The sequence below is a fragment of the Macrobrachium nipponense genome, chromosome 8 (genome assembly GCF_015104395.2).
Source record: "Macrobrachium nipponense isolate FS-2020 chromosome 8, ASM1510439v2, whole genome shotgun sequence".
Lineage (NCBI taxonomy): Eukaryota > Metazoa > Arthropoda > Malacostraca > Decapoda > Palaemonidae > Macrobrachium > Macrobrachium nipponense.
The window spans coordinates 33,766,008-33,782,265 of record NC_087203.1 but is presented as its reverse complement, the minus strand read 5'-3'; the positions used below and the strand labels follow the sequence as shown (position 1 = coordinate 33,782,265).

Sequence of the window (16,258 nt, the reverse complement as noted above, 5' to 3'; positions counted from 1 at the left end):
GGGATAGAGAGATCTCAAGATTTATAGGGATACTGTAGCTTGATGCAGCATAGATATATATTAGTAATTGTAATATTTATTATGTTTAAACATTTATCAGAGTATGAAGATCTTTTGGGGGTCTGACATTCTGATAGGTAGAAAAATCTGATAAGTAAACAGATCCTAATAAATGGCAGTTGCACTTGAGCATTCGCGATGCCCTTAAGTCGTATGTAATTCCATTGTCAATTTAGTCCCAAGCTAGCTGTAATTTACACTTTTCATTTAATTAGGACTTATCTGCCAAGTGCATCATGTTGATAAAGGTAACTTGAAATAATTCTGTATAAATGTAGCTGTAAGTGAGATCTTATACAGTTGAAGGGCTATGTTAAGTTCTTGGCCTATCCTGCGTATCAGTGAGCATGCACTTATAAAAGTAAAATCAGTTGGCTTTAGCGCTACATCCCTTCTACTGTAAACTTTTTAACAGGCTTTAAATATGTTAATAGAAACTATGTTAAATTTTATTTTCATACAATGAACTTACCTGTCGATATATACATAGCTAAGACTCCGTCGTTCCCCGACGAGAAATTCAAATTTCGCGAGCACTCGCTACCGGTAGGTCAGGGTGATCTACCTGCCTGCCCTGGCCCTGGGCGGCAGGACTAGGAACCATCCCCGTTTTCTATCATATTTCTCTGTCGCCGGTGGTATCAACATTGTTGTTACTACCTCCTGACTGGAACTTTTGCTTTCAAGACTTTATGATCATCTTTATTGGATTTCTTGGTGACGTACTGGATCGTTGTTTGGCATTCGCTTACCTGTGGGGACTGGATTTGGGACTTGCTTTTGATTTTTTTTCTAATAGAATGTCTGATTCAAGTGTTAGTGTGAGAGTTGTGTGTGAATGTAGGCTGCAAGGGTGAGGATACCGAAGCTTCGGTTGATCCTCACACTGTATGTCGTAAATGTAGGGGGTTTGACTGTTCTTTGGCTAACACCTGTATTGAGTGTGAAAGGTTGGATGCTAATGAATGGAAGACTCTAACTTCTTACTTGAAGAAGTTAGAGAGGGATAGGATTAGACGGGCTGCACAAAAGAGTGTGAGTACAAGGCCTATTGAGCCTTTTTTCTGAGTCTAACTCTCCTTTTATTAATGAATATGATTCTACCCTATGTATCTGAATCCTCACAGGCTTTGCAGTCGGATTCGGCTTCTGAAATCGCCAATCTGAAGGCTACTCTTCGTAAAATGAAGACAAAGATGGCGGCATGCAAGGTAAGGCTAGTGGTTGTGAATTACTAAGTGAAGTGAGTGTTCCCAGTGTTGTGGAGGGGGCGTCTGACCGTCCTGCGATGCTCCCAGGCCTAGACCTCTTCCAAACTCACATACCCAGAGGAGTAGGAAAGTCGAAAGTCGTACGGAGGTTGTGGGGAATCCCCAACGGTCAGGCGTCCCTTCAGCAGGTTCTGTTTCGTTACAGTCTGCTCAGGACCGCTCAAATAGAAGCGTCCTACGAGATTGTTTCTCGTCGTCCGGTTCTCCTTCACCTAAACGAGGGTGGAAGGACTCGGATCTTTCTAGGCCACTGAAAAGGCATTGGAAAGAGCGCGCGTTCGACTCGAGCCCCCGGAGCGCTTCTCGGAGGAAGCCTTTTTTCCCTCTTCTATCAAGAAGGCTAAGCTGGTTTCGACGCCTCCTAGAGATGTATTTGAGGATCGCACTCCTTCGAGTTCTCATGCCTTCTTCTATTGAAGAGGACGCTGGGGTGGCTTCCGAAGAGGATTTTTTTGCTGACAGTTCAAGAGCAGGATTGGCCTCTTTGGTTGGAGTTCTTTCAAGGGATCCCCCTCGCAAGAAGGACGCTAGAACTTCCTATTAAGAAGTCTCGTCTTCTTTCTCCAGCCAGTTCGTGAAAGCGTCCGCCAGAACATAGGAACGTCTTCCAGGCAAGAAGAGGCGTACAAAAAACGTCAGGATCTTTCGAGGAAGAGTTGCTCGAGATCAGGATACGCTCAGGCCTGAGACCCACCAGCCAGGCGCGAGGCGCCAGTTAGGCGTGAGGATTCAGCCAAGCGCGGAGGCGTCAGCCAAGGCGCGAGGCGCCAGCAAGCGCGAGATACTTCAGCCAGGCGCGGAGGCGCCAGCCAGGCGCGAGGAGTTGCGTGAGGCGCCAGACAAGCGCGAGACGTCAGCCAGGCGTGAGATGCCAGCCAGGCTACACGCTCCAGCCAAGCAGGAAGCGCCAGCCAAGCGCGAGGCGCCAGACAAGCGCGAGGCGCCAGCCAAGCGCGAGGAGCTGTTTCATGGCACGAGAAGTCAAGCAGACGCGAGACTTCTTTTAGACGTGAGAGAGATCGGTTCACTCTATGAGCCCCTCTCCTAATAGATTTGTCACCAGTAGAGAGAGAACGGGATGAAGATCCTCTCGTTTTTCAGGCCGATTCTCCACAAGGTAGAGAAGGAGATTCGGAAGAAGAGGGTGACGGGAGAGAAGGAGTCTCGAACTATAAAGTTCTAACTGACCTTCTTTTACGAGAATACGGAGATTCTTAACTCCTGCCGCTCCTCCTTCGCCTCGATCGCTGTTTTCGAGTGCTACTGTCCCTAAGTCTTCGTCGGTCTTGAAGATGAGACCTACGATCTCTATGAAGAGAGATCTTCAGTCCTTAGACAAATGGATGTTGTCTAAGAAGGGATCTGGGCCAGGACCACCTTCTGTATGCCTCCAGCCATACTTTCTGGCAAGAGAGGTTTCTGGTACCGAACGGGGAGAACATGGGCCTTTCTCTTCCAGCGGCAGCCGAAGCGGACTTTTCAACCTTGGTTGACTCGTCAAGGAGACACGCTTTGAATGGAGCTCGCGTGTCTTGGGCTATTTCGGAGACGGATCATCTCCTCAAGGGACTCTTCCATATTTTGGAAGTGTTTTAAATTTCCTAGACTGGTCCCTTGGGGTGATGTCTAAGAAAGCTCATGACTCGGATGGGTCTTGACCCCGAGTCATTCTCCAGTATTCTTGCTTGTATTGACAAGGCGGGTACAAGACGGATCGGGAGAAATCTCCTCTCTTTTCGGAGCAGTACTCCTTAAGAAGAGGAGTATTTTTAGTTCATTCCTAACCAAGGCGGTTTCTCCTCACAGAGACAGCCCTGGTTTTCGCTCCCATGTCTGACTTCTTGTTTCCTTCTCAGTTAGTGAAGGACATTTCTCGATCACTGGACTGAGAAGGCGAACTCAGGATCTTCTCCTGCAGTCCTGCAAGGAAGAGACCTCTGGTTTCTGTTGACAAGAAAGGACCTACTTCTACGGTTCAGCCCTTTCGAGGAGGGCCTCTCTCCAGAGCTACCTCTAAGAGAAGAGGTCTTGAGAGGAGAGGTAAGGCTACTTCCCGTCCCTTTAAGAAAGGGAAGTGAGACAGACAGCCTCCAAACACCAGTGGGGGCCAGGCTTTCTCGAATTTGCAGACCGCCTGGTCACTCATAAACTCAGACGCCTCCTCCATGTCCATAATCAGGAAGGGATATCTTATCCCCTTCCAAGACAGTCCTCCACTAACGACCATTCCGCGGGAACTGTCAGCCAGATACAAGGACCCTGTACTGAGGGATACTCTTCGTCTGATGGTGAATCAAATGTGGGACAAAAGAGCCATAGAACTGGTTCTAGAGCAAAACTCTCCGGGGTTTTACAATCGGCTTTTCCTGGTTGCGAAAGCCTCGGGGGGCTGGAGACCAGTTCTAGATGGTCAAACGCTCTGAACAAGTTCATTCGAAAGGAGAAGTTTCTCTATGGAGACTTCGGCCTCAGTCCTTGCGGCGTTACGTCAAGGAGATTGGATGGTGTCGCTGGATCTCAGGACGCCTATTTTCATGTCCCGATTCACCCTTCGTCGAAGAAGTACCTCCGTTTCATGACGGGGGGAAGGATCTTTCAGTTCAGGGCCTTGTGTTTCGGCCTATCCACAGCGCCTCAGGTCTTCACAAGCCTGATGAAGAATGGCGAGGTTTCTTCTTACCTCAAAGGCGTCAACATCTCTCTATATTTGGACGATTGGCTCATCAGGGCCAGAACAGAGAGACAGTGTTTGGAGGACCTTTCTTTGACCCTAGACCTGATAAAGGCGTTGGGACTACTCGTGAACCTCGAGAAGTCACAGCTGATTCCCAGACAGAACTTGGTTTATCTGGGGATTCAGATGGATTCTCGGGGTTTTCGAGTATTTCCTTCGCAAGAGAGAATCGTGAGAGGCTTGGAAAAAGTCTCTCTCTTCTTAGGGAAAGAACGAACTTCGGCGAGGGAATGGTTAAGCCTACTAGGCACCCTTTCCTCGCATCCGAACAGTTTTGTTTTTTCCCTCTAGGAAGACTACATCTTCGCCCTCTTCAGTTTTTCCCTAAGGAGATCGTGGAATTGGAAGACGGACTTCTCTCCGACAGTTTTCTCCTTCCAAGGGAGATGAAACCCACACCTACAATGGTGGTTGTCCCCTCTAAAAGAGAACAAGGGAATTTTCTCTGGAAGTTCCGAACCCAAACCGAGTGTTGTATTCCGACGCATCGGAGAAGGTTGGGGAGCAACACTAGGACCGAGAGAAGTGTCAGGCACCTGGAAGGCAGCACAGGTGTCCTGGCACATAAATTGCAAAGAACTTCTAGCAGTTGCACTTAGCGCTAAAAAAAAAAAAAGTTCTTCGAACCCTTTGTGACGAACAGTGTTGGTCCAAGTGAATGTGGACAACACTACAGCCCTGTCCTACATTCGGAAGCAGGGAGGAACACACTCAGTGTCGCTTTACGAGATAGCAAGAGATCTGCTAATTTGGGCCTCACAAAGAAACATCGCCCTCCTAACAAGATTTGTTCAGGGGACGAGAAACATCAGGGCGGACAGACTGAGCAGAGAACCAGGTCCTTCACACAGAATGGAACCTCTTCATTCAGAGGTGTGTCAGGAGTCTTTGGGATCTCTGGGGCACTCCTCACGTAGATCTGTTCGCCACATTCCTTTCCAAAAGGCTGGAAGTCTTTTGTTCAGCGTGGAAGACCCAAGAGCTCTCGTGGTCGACGCCTTCCTGCTGGACTGGTCTCATGTGGACGTGTACGCTTTTTTCTTTCCCCCCTTTCAAAATCCTGGGACAAGTGTTGAGAAAGTTCGTAGCGTCCAACTGGACAAGGATGACCCTGATAGCCCCGTTTTGGCCAGCAACAAGATTGGTTTGCAGAGGTGCTGGAGTGACAGTAGACTTCCCAAGATCCCTTCCAAAAAGGATGGATCTTCTCAGACAGCCACACTTCGAGAGGTTTCATCAAAACCTCCCCGCTCTCGCTCTGACTGCCTTTCGACTATCGAAAGACTTGTCAGAGCGAGGGGGTTTTCTCGCGAAGCTGCAAGCGCTATCGCTAGAGCCCGCAGAGCTTCACTAGACGAGTCTATCAGTTGAAGTGGGAGGTATTCAGAAGGTGGTGCAAGTCTAAGAAGTTGTCCTCCTCCAGTACCTCTATAACCGAAATCGCCGATTTCCTGTTGTTCTTGAGAGAGGTCTCTCATTTGTCTGTATCGACAATCAAAGGATACAGGAGCATGCTGTCGGCAGTATTTAGAAACAGAGGCCTAGACATTGCTGACAATAAAGATCTGCACGACTTGATTAGATCGTTTGAAACGACAAAATCGAAGGAACTAACTCCACCCAGTTGGAACCTGGACGTAGTTCTCAAGTTCCTTTCGTCGGACAGATTGAGCCTCCCCACGTAGCTTCGTTCAGGGATATAACAAGAAAATGCTTGTTTCTCCTATCTTTGGCGACAGCCAAAAGAGTTGGCGAACTTCATGCCCTAGAAGATGAAGTCGGCTTAAACAAAGACTCGGCCTTTGCTCGTTTAGAACTCTGTTTCTAGCGAAGAATGAAAATCCATCGAATCCCTGGCCCAAGAGATTCGAGATCAAAGGCTTATCGAGTCTAGTAGGGAGAGAAACAGAGAGGTCTCTTTGCCCGGTAAGAGCCTTGAAGTTCTTCTTACAAAGAAAGAAACAAATGGGAGGCTCTAGACAAAGTCTTTGGTGTTCGATTAAGGACCCCACAAGAATCATGTCTAAGAACGCATTAGCTTTCTTCATTAGGAGCGTCATTACGGATGCTCACAAGTTCTGTCCTGACGACTCTTTTCCGCTTTTAAGAGTAAAGCCCATGAAGTTAGAGCAGTGGCGACGTCTCTCTCTTTTCAGAAGAATATGTCATTAAAGAAAATCATTGACCACGACATATTGGAGGTGCAATTCAGTTTTTGCATCTCACTATCTTAAAGACGTTCGCGTGATCTACGAGAAATGTTTTTCTCTGGACCATTTGTATCGGCGGATACAATACTGGGTACGGGAGCCCAAACAAAAACCATCCTTAGAAATTTGTACATACCTTTTACTAGATATGTTCTAGATTCCTGCTGACAAAGAGGGCTTGGTGCTGCACTGGCGGCCAGTCACTGTTGTTCAGTAAGGAACTCTTGTGATATCTTTTAGGGGAGTATTTAAAATTTTTTTTTTTTTTGTTTTTGAGAATTTTTGTATAAATGAGTTTTTAGTTTCGAGTTATGGGTTGTTTGTTATGAGTTCGGGGATAACTCAGAACAATTCTATATACTAACATGGTGGTGAGGATCAGGTGGTCGGGATTGGTTATGCTCCTTCACAAGGTGTGTTGTCATAGAAGTGGTCCAGTACCCATTGACAAAGTCCTTTTAGGCTCTGCCGAGTAAGCGGTTCTTATACCCATCGACAGAACCCACAAGAACTCTAGCCATAGATCTAATATCTCGCTAAAGTCTTGAGGTGATGCAGACTACCGGGCTACAGCCACGAAGTCTACCACCTATCAGGTAGGAACTAAGGTTTTTCTTTTATACCTACAACATATGTTGTTTACCTGTCTATTCCATATTAGCTGTCTCTGACCCTCCACCAAAGGGTGCCAATCAGCTATGTTATATATCTGACAGGTAAGTTCATTGTATGAAAACTGATATTGTATAATACAATAAAGTTTCATACATACTTACCTGGCAGATATATACGATAATGGCCCACAGCCTCCCGCAGGAGACAGGTGGAAGAGAGAAAATATGATAGAAAACGGGGATGAGGTTCCTAGTCCTGCCGCCCAGGGCAGGCAGGTAGATCACCTGACCTACCGGTAGCGAGTGGCGCGAAATTTGAATTTCTGTCGGGGACGACGGAGTCTTAGCTATGTATATATCTGCCAGGTAAGTATGTATGAAACTTTATTGTATTATAACAATATCATTTTTTATGCACATACTATATCAACTTTTTCTTTCATTTTTCCAGGCATCATGGGCAGCCAAGGGGGTGTAGTTGGCTTGCCTCCTGTTTTGCCAACCCTGAAGGAGAAACTTGAGGAATACCTATCCCCTGAAGACCTGCCAATACATGACCCAATATATTCTTATAAGTGGTTCCCCAGAATTCCAGATCCAACACGCCTCTTCAGTGTTACAGTAAACCCTCCAAGCACCTCAGTCTGTGTAGAGAGAGATCCAGCAACTGGAGAAATTACTGGGACTTAGAGAAATTTGGAATAAAGATGCAGGAGCAACATCTCAAAAACTCATTTTCAATGGGCAGAGCTCCTGGTCCTCCAGAAGAAGTGGTTCGAGGTTCTTCCACAAACTATCCCTTCTGGCCTGGAGGGTTTCCTGAACCAGATCTTGGGAAAAGTAAGTCTGTCCAAGAAGAATTCGGTTTAGATTTTAGTAATCTATTAACAAAACACCCCAAGTTGTCTCGTGGAATGGTTTTTGAGAAGGAAAGTGAACCTGAGGAAGTAAAACCAGTTGAAGAAAGTAATAAAGAGTTAGTGGTCAATATAACAGACATTCTCAAGTTGGATGACAATGATCTTGAAATTTTCAATGAAAAAGAAGAAAAAATATTAGGTAAAACACTTACTCTCACTTTGGAAGACTTAAATGAAGAAGATGAATCTATTGGGTGAACACCCAATCTTTCACAATAGATTTCAGCACCCCCAAAGAAGGACGAATTTGTTTTGAATATTACTGATACTCCCAGAGCCTCTCATTTTGAGAGGAAAGAGAAGAGTACCGAGTGGGCAGAGCATATTAATGTCAATGAACCAGTAGATGACTTCAGCTCACAGATTCCAAATCCAGCCTGTACATATCCCTTTGAACTGGATACTTTCAGAAACAAGCGATTTTACACTTAGAGAAGCGGAATTGTGTTTTTGTAGCTGCTCACCACATCAGCTGGTAAAACTGTTGTTGCTGAAATACGCTGTTGCATTAACATTGAGGAATATGACGCGAGCTGTTTTATACGTCTCCCATTAAGGCCCTTTCAAATCAGAAATACAAAGACTTTAAGGTCAAATATGATGATGGTTGGTTGTTGACAGGAGATATTCAGATTAACCCAAAGGCATCATGTCTTATTATGACCACTGAAATTTTGCAGTCAATGTTGTACAATGGCAGCGATCTGATCAGAGATTTAGAATGGGTCATTTTTGATGAAGTTCATTATATAAAATAATGCTGAGAGGGGTCATGTTTGGGAAGAGGTGCTTATTATGCTCCCAGCTACTGTCAATATTGTTCTCCTTGGTTCTGCTACAGTGCCAAATACTATAGAATTTGCAGACTGGATTGGAAGAATTAAGAAAAGGAAGATTTACGTAATCAGCACTACTAAGCGGCCTGTGCCCCTGGAACACTTTTTGTACACTGGTAATGGAGGTAAAAACTAAGGATGATATTGGTTCCTGTTGGTAGATGCCAATGGAAATTTCATAACAAAAGGTTATAATGATGCTGTAGCTTCTAAAAAAGAGAGAGAGAAGGAAAGGAGCAACCCCAAGGACCAAAGCAAGGACGGCAGTTCATGGGTGATAAGCAAGAGAAGAACATGTGGATCGGCTTATTGACCATTTGAGCAAGAGGGAGTTACTTCCCGTGTTGCCCTTTACCTTGTCCAAGAAGAGGTGTGATAGCAATGCAAGTCAGCTGTTAAGTCAAGATCTCACCACCCCCAACGAAAAGGGAGAAATTTATACTTTTATCAAGAAATGCACGATAAGCTTCCTAAGTCTGACCGAGAATTACCGCAGGTTATTTACATGAAAGAACTTCTTTCCAAAGGATTGGGGTCCATCACAGTGGCATATTACCAATATTAAAGGAAGTTGTTGAAATGTTGTTTGCAAAGGGATTGGTCAAGCTCCTTTTTGCCACAGAAACTTTTTGCTATGAGGGGGTGAACATGCCGGCAAGATGCGTTGTTTTTGACTCCATTAGGAAGCATGATGGGAATGGCCTCAGAGATCTTCTGCCAAGTGAATACATTCAAATTGGGCTGGCCGTGCTGGAAGGAGAGGTCTAGACCACCACAGGCACCGTTGTAATACTTTTGTAAAGTCGAAGTACCTGAAATGTCGGATCTGCATCGTATGATGCTTGGTAGGCCTACAAAGCTGGAGTCACAGTTTAAGCTTACTTATTCTATGATTCTGAACATTCTGCGTGTGGAAAGTTTAAGCGTTCAAGACATGCTGAAGAGATCATTCTCAGAAGCCACCATGATGAGGAACCAGAGTAAATATGAAAGTGAGCTCAAAGACTTTGAAGATAAATTGGGTAAAGAACCAGATTTTGAATGCATGATGTGTCAAGATATAGAAAAAATATTATATTGCATCTAAAGATTTTTACTGAACAGCGTAAATTGTTTATAAGCTTATCATGGGCTTCCCTGGAGCTGTTAAAGTGCTTTCCCCAGGCAGAATTATTATTATTTCACATGAGCAGTATCAATTTTATTTAGCTTGTTTATTAAAGGTAGACCCTAAGGACAAAACTAAATTAACTGTGTTTATTCTCAAAGACTCTAGACCTAATGAAAAGTTGTCCCCTGATGAGATCAAAGTGAAGGAGTGCCTTATAGCAAGTCAGGAGAAGATTGAGGTTTTGGAAGAAACTTCTGAACATGACTTTTTGGAGATAAGTTCACAGGATGTTGTTGCCGTTACCAACAAACATATTAAGATAGATGGTGACAAGGTAATTGATAACATTAAGAAGCGCCAGATTCCTCGCTTTAAATCTGACCCGCCATCTCAGTCTGTCATGGATGTTATTAAGGAGATGCAACGATTGAATGAGTCTGGCGGTGAGAACCTGAGTTACCTCAACTTGATAAGTGATCTTGGTATTAGGGAGATAGGTTGCCCCGTTCAGAAATTCATCGTATGGAAATTCATAGGTCTAGAGTTGTTGAGTTGACTTGCTTGAATGTACTCAGTTTAGGGAACATTTTGGTATGACGTACACAAAGTTACACTTTGAGGGAGGAGATAGGTCGCCTAAAGTTCCTTATGTCTGAAGAAGCATTGCAGTTATTCTCCTGAATATCAGAATGAAGATTGAAGTGCTCAAATCACTTGGCTATATCCAAGATAATCTTGCCCTTACCCTCAAGGGTCGTGTTGCATGCGAAATGGGAAACCATGAACTAACAATCACTGAACTGGTTGTGGATAATCTTGTGACTGACAAGCCTTGTGATCTGATAGCTGCATTACTTTCTTGTATGGTCTTCCAACAAAAGAACTGCAGTGATCCTACCCTAACACCTGAATTGAAAAAGGGAATGCAGGAGTTTAAGAATGTTGCAAAACGTATTGGAGAAACTCAGAAGGAGTGTGGCCTGAAAGAAACTGTTGGGGATTATATTGATCAATATAAATTTTGGATTAATTGAAGCTGTGTATAGATGGGCAACAAGGGGTATCTTTTAAGGACATAATGGAGTGACAGATGTCCAAGAAGGAATTGTGGTGAAATGTATCCAGCGATTAGATGAAGTACTGAAGGATGTCAGGAATGCTGGTAGAATAACAGGTGATGTCCGGCTGCAGAAAAGATGATGGAAGCCTCTACTGCTGATAAAAAGGGACATTGTTTTTTTTTCACTCCTAGTTTATATACACAGTAAATTCAAGTTAAGATGATACCTTCACCAGTGTTGTCAGAAAATTACATGTACGTACTGAAATTGTTGGAATGACAACTTGTGAGGCTGAACAGGGTTGATCAGAAATATGTCAATTTGCTTATGTAATAGTCGTTCAGCAAGGTTTATGTGCTATATTTGAAAATGTTAATTGATGTTACTGAAGCAAGACAATATCCTGTGTAGGAGTTTACCAAGAAAATCTGGATACATACCCCAGTATTGTGATACTACTCTTGTGACATCTTTTTTCATTGTATGCTCATTGTGGGAAATTTTGTATGCAATTTCCCCACATGTACACTATGAATAAATTTAAATCTGTTCAAATTGTATTCTGTTGGTGGGTAACATTTATTTGTGGATGGTCAAATACTTATGAGCAACGTTGGAGCAGCGTTGGAGGGTTGTTACCCTTTTTGCCTTTATCTGGATATGCACAAAACTTTATATGCCAATTAGATTGCACAAATTAATTATATATGAGGCCAATTGAATGATTTTGAGTTTTCAGAAAATATAAGTTTTGTTCTTGGCAGTATATTGAAATTGTATTTTATTGTAATTGTGAAGCCAAATGTGTGCCTTGGATGTGCATATAATTACATCAAAAGTGCACATAACTGACATTTGGATTTTCTTTGCTGCATATATTTAGAACAAAAGTGTACATGTCTTGACAGACTGTATTTTTTGCTTGCTGTAGCAAGTTTTGTAGTCTGAAAGAGATTTAAATTGTACTCCTTGTAATGCTAAGCTTAATTTAGTAGCTGTTGATGTAACAACAATTTGGATATTCAATAATATCATAAAAAGTTAAATTTGGATGGAGTACAGCACAGTACTATTCAATTTGTATGAAATATATTTTATATAAACATTACTCTTGTATATTCCACCTTAGCCAATGTGTAATAAACAATTCTGTGATGGTATTTAATTTTTATTTATACCTTGAATGATCATGGCAATTTATTTTTTGCAAAGACATCCACTCTAGTGGTATTTGATACATTTGTTGTTAAATATACCCCTAGTTATGCATGTTTATTTAATTTTTCGTCAAGTTGAAGTCCTTAGAATTAAATTTCCCACATCTTGATCAAGGCAATTGAGTTAATGGTGATGCTTTAGTAAGATTGCACGTTGGTAGGCGAAAATATTTTATTACAATATTTTTAAGTTACATAGGACTAAGCATGATCGCCATTTAACCCGGCGTGAAAGGTAGATGTGTTGAAGCCAGCTATTGAACTCGGATGTACTGTGTGGACTTCAGTGACTGGCTCCATGGATCATACATTACTAGTAGTACTTGTTTTTTTTGAGGTGGCAAGTCGGAGGCACCAGTAACATTATACACTTTTTTGGAATCAGTCAAACTTTTCACAATCATTTATGTAACATTAATTAGGTGCCGACAACAAAGTACTGATTTTTATCTCTTTACTTTATGGTTTTGTTTCATGTAAGTTCCCGGGCTTTTAATTTGGGGGGTTTATTAATTCACAGCTCTTTGTTTAAGAAAGACTCCTTCGTGTATTCTCAAGCTCGTATTGATAATGTAAAGTACTAGGGTATCAACAGAACAATCTATTGTGAACTTGTTGGTTAACCATTCATACATAGTTTTCAATGTAATGATGGGTATAGCAGTCATTTAATTGTGATTTTCTCAGCCATTTTAAGTTTTATACTTTGGTAATTTTTGGTGTGTAAGTGGGCAGGAACATTAGTAGCCTGGTAGATAGGCTGAATGAGGACTAATGTGAGTGATTTTAGAAATAGGTCATGGTGAATACTAGCAAATAACATAAAAGAAATTTTTGTACACTGTATAGCAATTTGCATTTGAAACCATGTATATGTATGCCAAAGAAAACATGAATATGTATGCCAAAAAGTGGAGCAGGGACACATAAATGAAAAAAATTGGAAAGTAGTATGTCTCAAGTGATTACAACCCCCTCTACTACCCTATAGCAACCTATCAGCATTCAAGCTTTATACTAAAGAATACGTGAATTTATGTCCAGTAACAAATGCCATCAGTCAGCAAAATAAGCTTTTCTCATAATGGATGTATGTTCCTAAAAAATTTGGAGTCCTGCCTTTACCATTTCCAACATGTTGGGAAGACTTATGTAGTCTACTATTGGGAAGTCACTAACAGAGAGGCTTACTACTTTGAATATCATGCAGTTTATTAAATACTGAAAAAAACATTTTGTTTACCGGTAAATAGTGCAATTTTTATGACAAATCTTAGATCTTTTATTCTATAATAAGGAGAAATCTTACAAGTAGTATACGTATATGTATAGGTATTTTCAATAAAATTAGTTTAATTTTGTAAAATAGAATGTGAAGTGGATATAAGTTGATCAGATGCTACCCTTGTAGTGATTACTTAAGGTCTTTGCAGCTCAGAACAGCTCTTACAACAGAGAGGACCATTAACTCTTGTGAAGGCAATGAGTGTCAGACATTTTTGTTTTTTCTATGACTGAACATGCACATTCTCTTCAAGAGAATATAAATTTTTATTGGCATGTTTCCTCTGTCCATGGAAAGTAGCAAGTAAGAACCTTGTACATGCCTGTCAGCACCTACAAATCTATTGTGACCTGATATCCATTTTTTTTTCCCAATACAAACTTACCAATCTACTGTGACTGATACCTTTTTCTAAAACCTCTTATGCCAATAGTAATATAACAAAAGCCTTGGCACTTTTCTTTGTTGTGAACTTTTCTGGTGGCTTATGTATAACTTTCTTTCTTACTTTCTCCAGTTCAGTTAGTTTCTCATTGAAAAGCCTTTTTGCCCCAATGCTATTAAGCTCATGAACATCCTCATAATCCATTTCAAATTCATACTCTTACCCTCTGATCCATTTCAAATTCATACTCTTACTCTCTAATCAGTATTTTAGGTTTTTCTAAAACAGTAGCATCATTACATGTCTTCACATTTTACAGACTTAATGTATTACTTTGTGACTTCTTTTCTCTTCACAACAGTGAATATTTTCTAAAACACAGGGAGTATTTGGCTGTATTCACTTCAGTAACCTAAAAAGAAAATTTATTTGTAACAGGATGTGATTATGAGATGCTGTGGATGCTTTGGAGCATTATCTAAAATCAAAAGCATCTTTAATGGGATGTTTTGTCATCAGTATTTTTATTGTCAGGAATACAACAGTTCAAAAACAATTCTTAAACATTGCTAATCTCATATACTCTTTTCTTTTTAAACGACGGTAATAAAGCATGTGCCTATTCACGTTCTTGAATGCTTATGGGCTCTCAGAATGGTCTAGTAGGAAAGCTTTGGTCTGAACTATGCAACATTTCCACTTGGAAGCAGTGTTACACTTATGTTTATGGTAGTTACATATATGTTTCCACCTTCAGTTTGTAACTGGGATTAGTACCTGTTTGGGTGAAGTGATCAGATGTTGTTATTCTATTCTTGCCACCAAATATCCTGGATGTAGGATGATATAAACGCAATAGTATTCTGTTGCGTATTGGTTGGTGTACAGCTTAGTGAGAAATATGAAGAAGAGAGATACAAAGTATTTAAGAGTATAAATGGTGCCATACAAAAGACAGCATATGAGCATCAAAGCAAAGCATACAATAAGGAATCATATCCTACTACATGAAGTAGAACCTACAAAATTGTAGTTTGTGAGGTAGTTCATATAGGATTCAATACTAAGCATGAGAAGTAACGTTGTTGTACTTATTTGTCACTATTGTGCTACACATATGAACTGAACACGTTCACTGTACAGATTTCCCATGATAGTTACATAAGGTATCTTGCACTTACATGTGGGACATAAATGACAGTCTCCTCCCCCATTTTTTGTGACTGGGAATTTACATAACAAAAATGTCTAGACTGTTTTTATCTTGACCTGAGAATATTTGTAGGTTTCAGCATATGTTTCTAGAACAAGTTTATTTTGTTGACAAAAAATATTTCTGTTGGAAAACATTTTGCCTCAACTATCTTATGCAGCTCTTAAAAGTTTTGAATACATCAGTATCGGCAATTGGTACCTTTGGTTGGCAGTCAAGGTATCATATGAAAATTATGATGCATTGACTTGTTTTCAGTGTGTACAAAGGATCATCAGTGGTCTTACAGTCTGCCAATAGTATTTCTTGCTGTTATTTGTATCATCTATATGTATGCTAACAGATCCACATTTGTACTGTAGTATATTTAATTTCCCATTACTGTACCTGAAAAGAAATCTCCATATCTTCACTTAGCCCAACTCTTTCATCCAGATGCCTATTGAAGTCATCCTGGTGATTTCACCGCATCCCTTTTTTGCTTCGTTTTATTATTGTTAGTTGCAGAACCCTAACTCTCGTGTTATATCCATTACTGGCTCTTATTTTTTCTTCTCAGACTTATGTATCTTGATATTGTTAGTTTGATTTTGAAGTACAATGATGAAAGACACAAGGTTTAAAATGAACAGAACTGTCCATATCTGTTGAGCCCAAGCTCCACTGGTAACATTAATTTTATTCTTAAATACAGTATTTTTGGGAAAGGGATTGGATAAGGAATTGGTTCCAAACTTCAGGTGGCTTTTATTATTACATAATAGTATTATTATTACTTATTTATATATTTATTTTTATTTAATTTTTTTTGGTCTGTCACAGTTATCCTATTCTACTGGGTGGTTTTTATGTGTTCACTGTTTCTAGGAGCACACTCTTTTGCCCGAGTCCTGCAGCTACTTCGGCATCTAGTTTTTCCAGGTTCCTTTTGAGAGATCTTGGGACCATGCCTAGCTTCTTATTTCTATTTTTGTGTCTTCATACTTATCAATCTTTTCTCTTTCATTTCTACTCTGGTGCCCCATGGTATTGCAAAATCAATGAGTGATACTTTCTTCTTGATTTAGTCAATCAACATCACGTCTGGTCTACTGGCACATATCACTTTATCTGTTCTGATGCCATAGTCCCAGAGGATCTTTGCTTGCTCGTTATCTATCATTCCCTCAGGTTCAGGTTGGTGTTTGTACCACATCTTACTGCAAGGTAGCTGGTGTTTCTTGCACAGGTTCCATTGGAGGGCTTTCGCTACTGAAACATGCCTCTTTTTGTACTGGTTCTCTGCAGTGCCGGACATTTGTTTGCTATGTGGTTTAAGGTCTTGTTTTTCATATTACACTT

The 16,258-nt window shown here is 41.2% G+C and overlaps 1 protein-coding gene and 1 pseudogene across 1 annotated transcript in view; both read left to right on the top strand.

The window, feature by feature from the left end:
• The window catches only part of LOC135222660 (superkiller complex protein 2-like), a 63,006-nt pseudogene extending 51,517 nt beyond the window's left edge, over window positions 1–11,489 (top strand).
• The window catches only part of LOC135222661 (origin recognition complex subunit 5-like), a 91,780-nt gene that overhangs the window by 51,681 nt on the left and 23,841 nt on the right, over window positions 1–16,258 (top strand).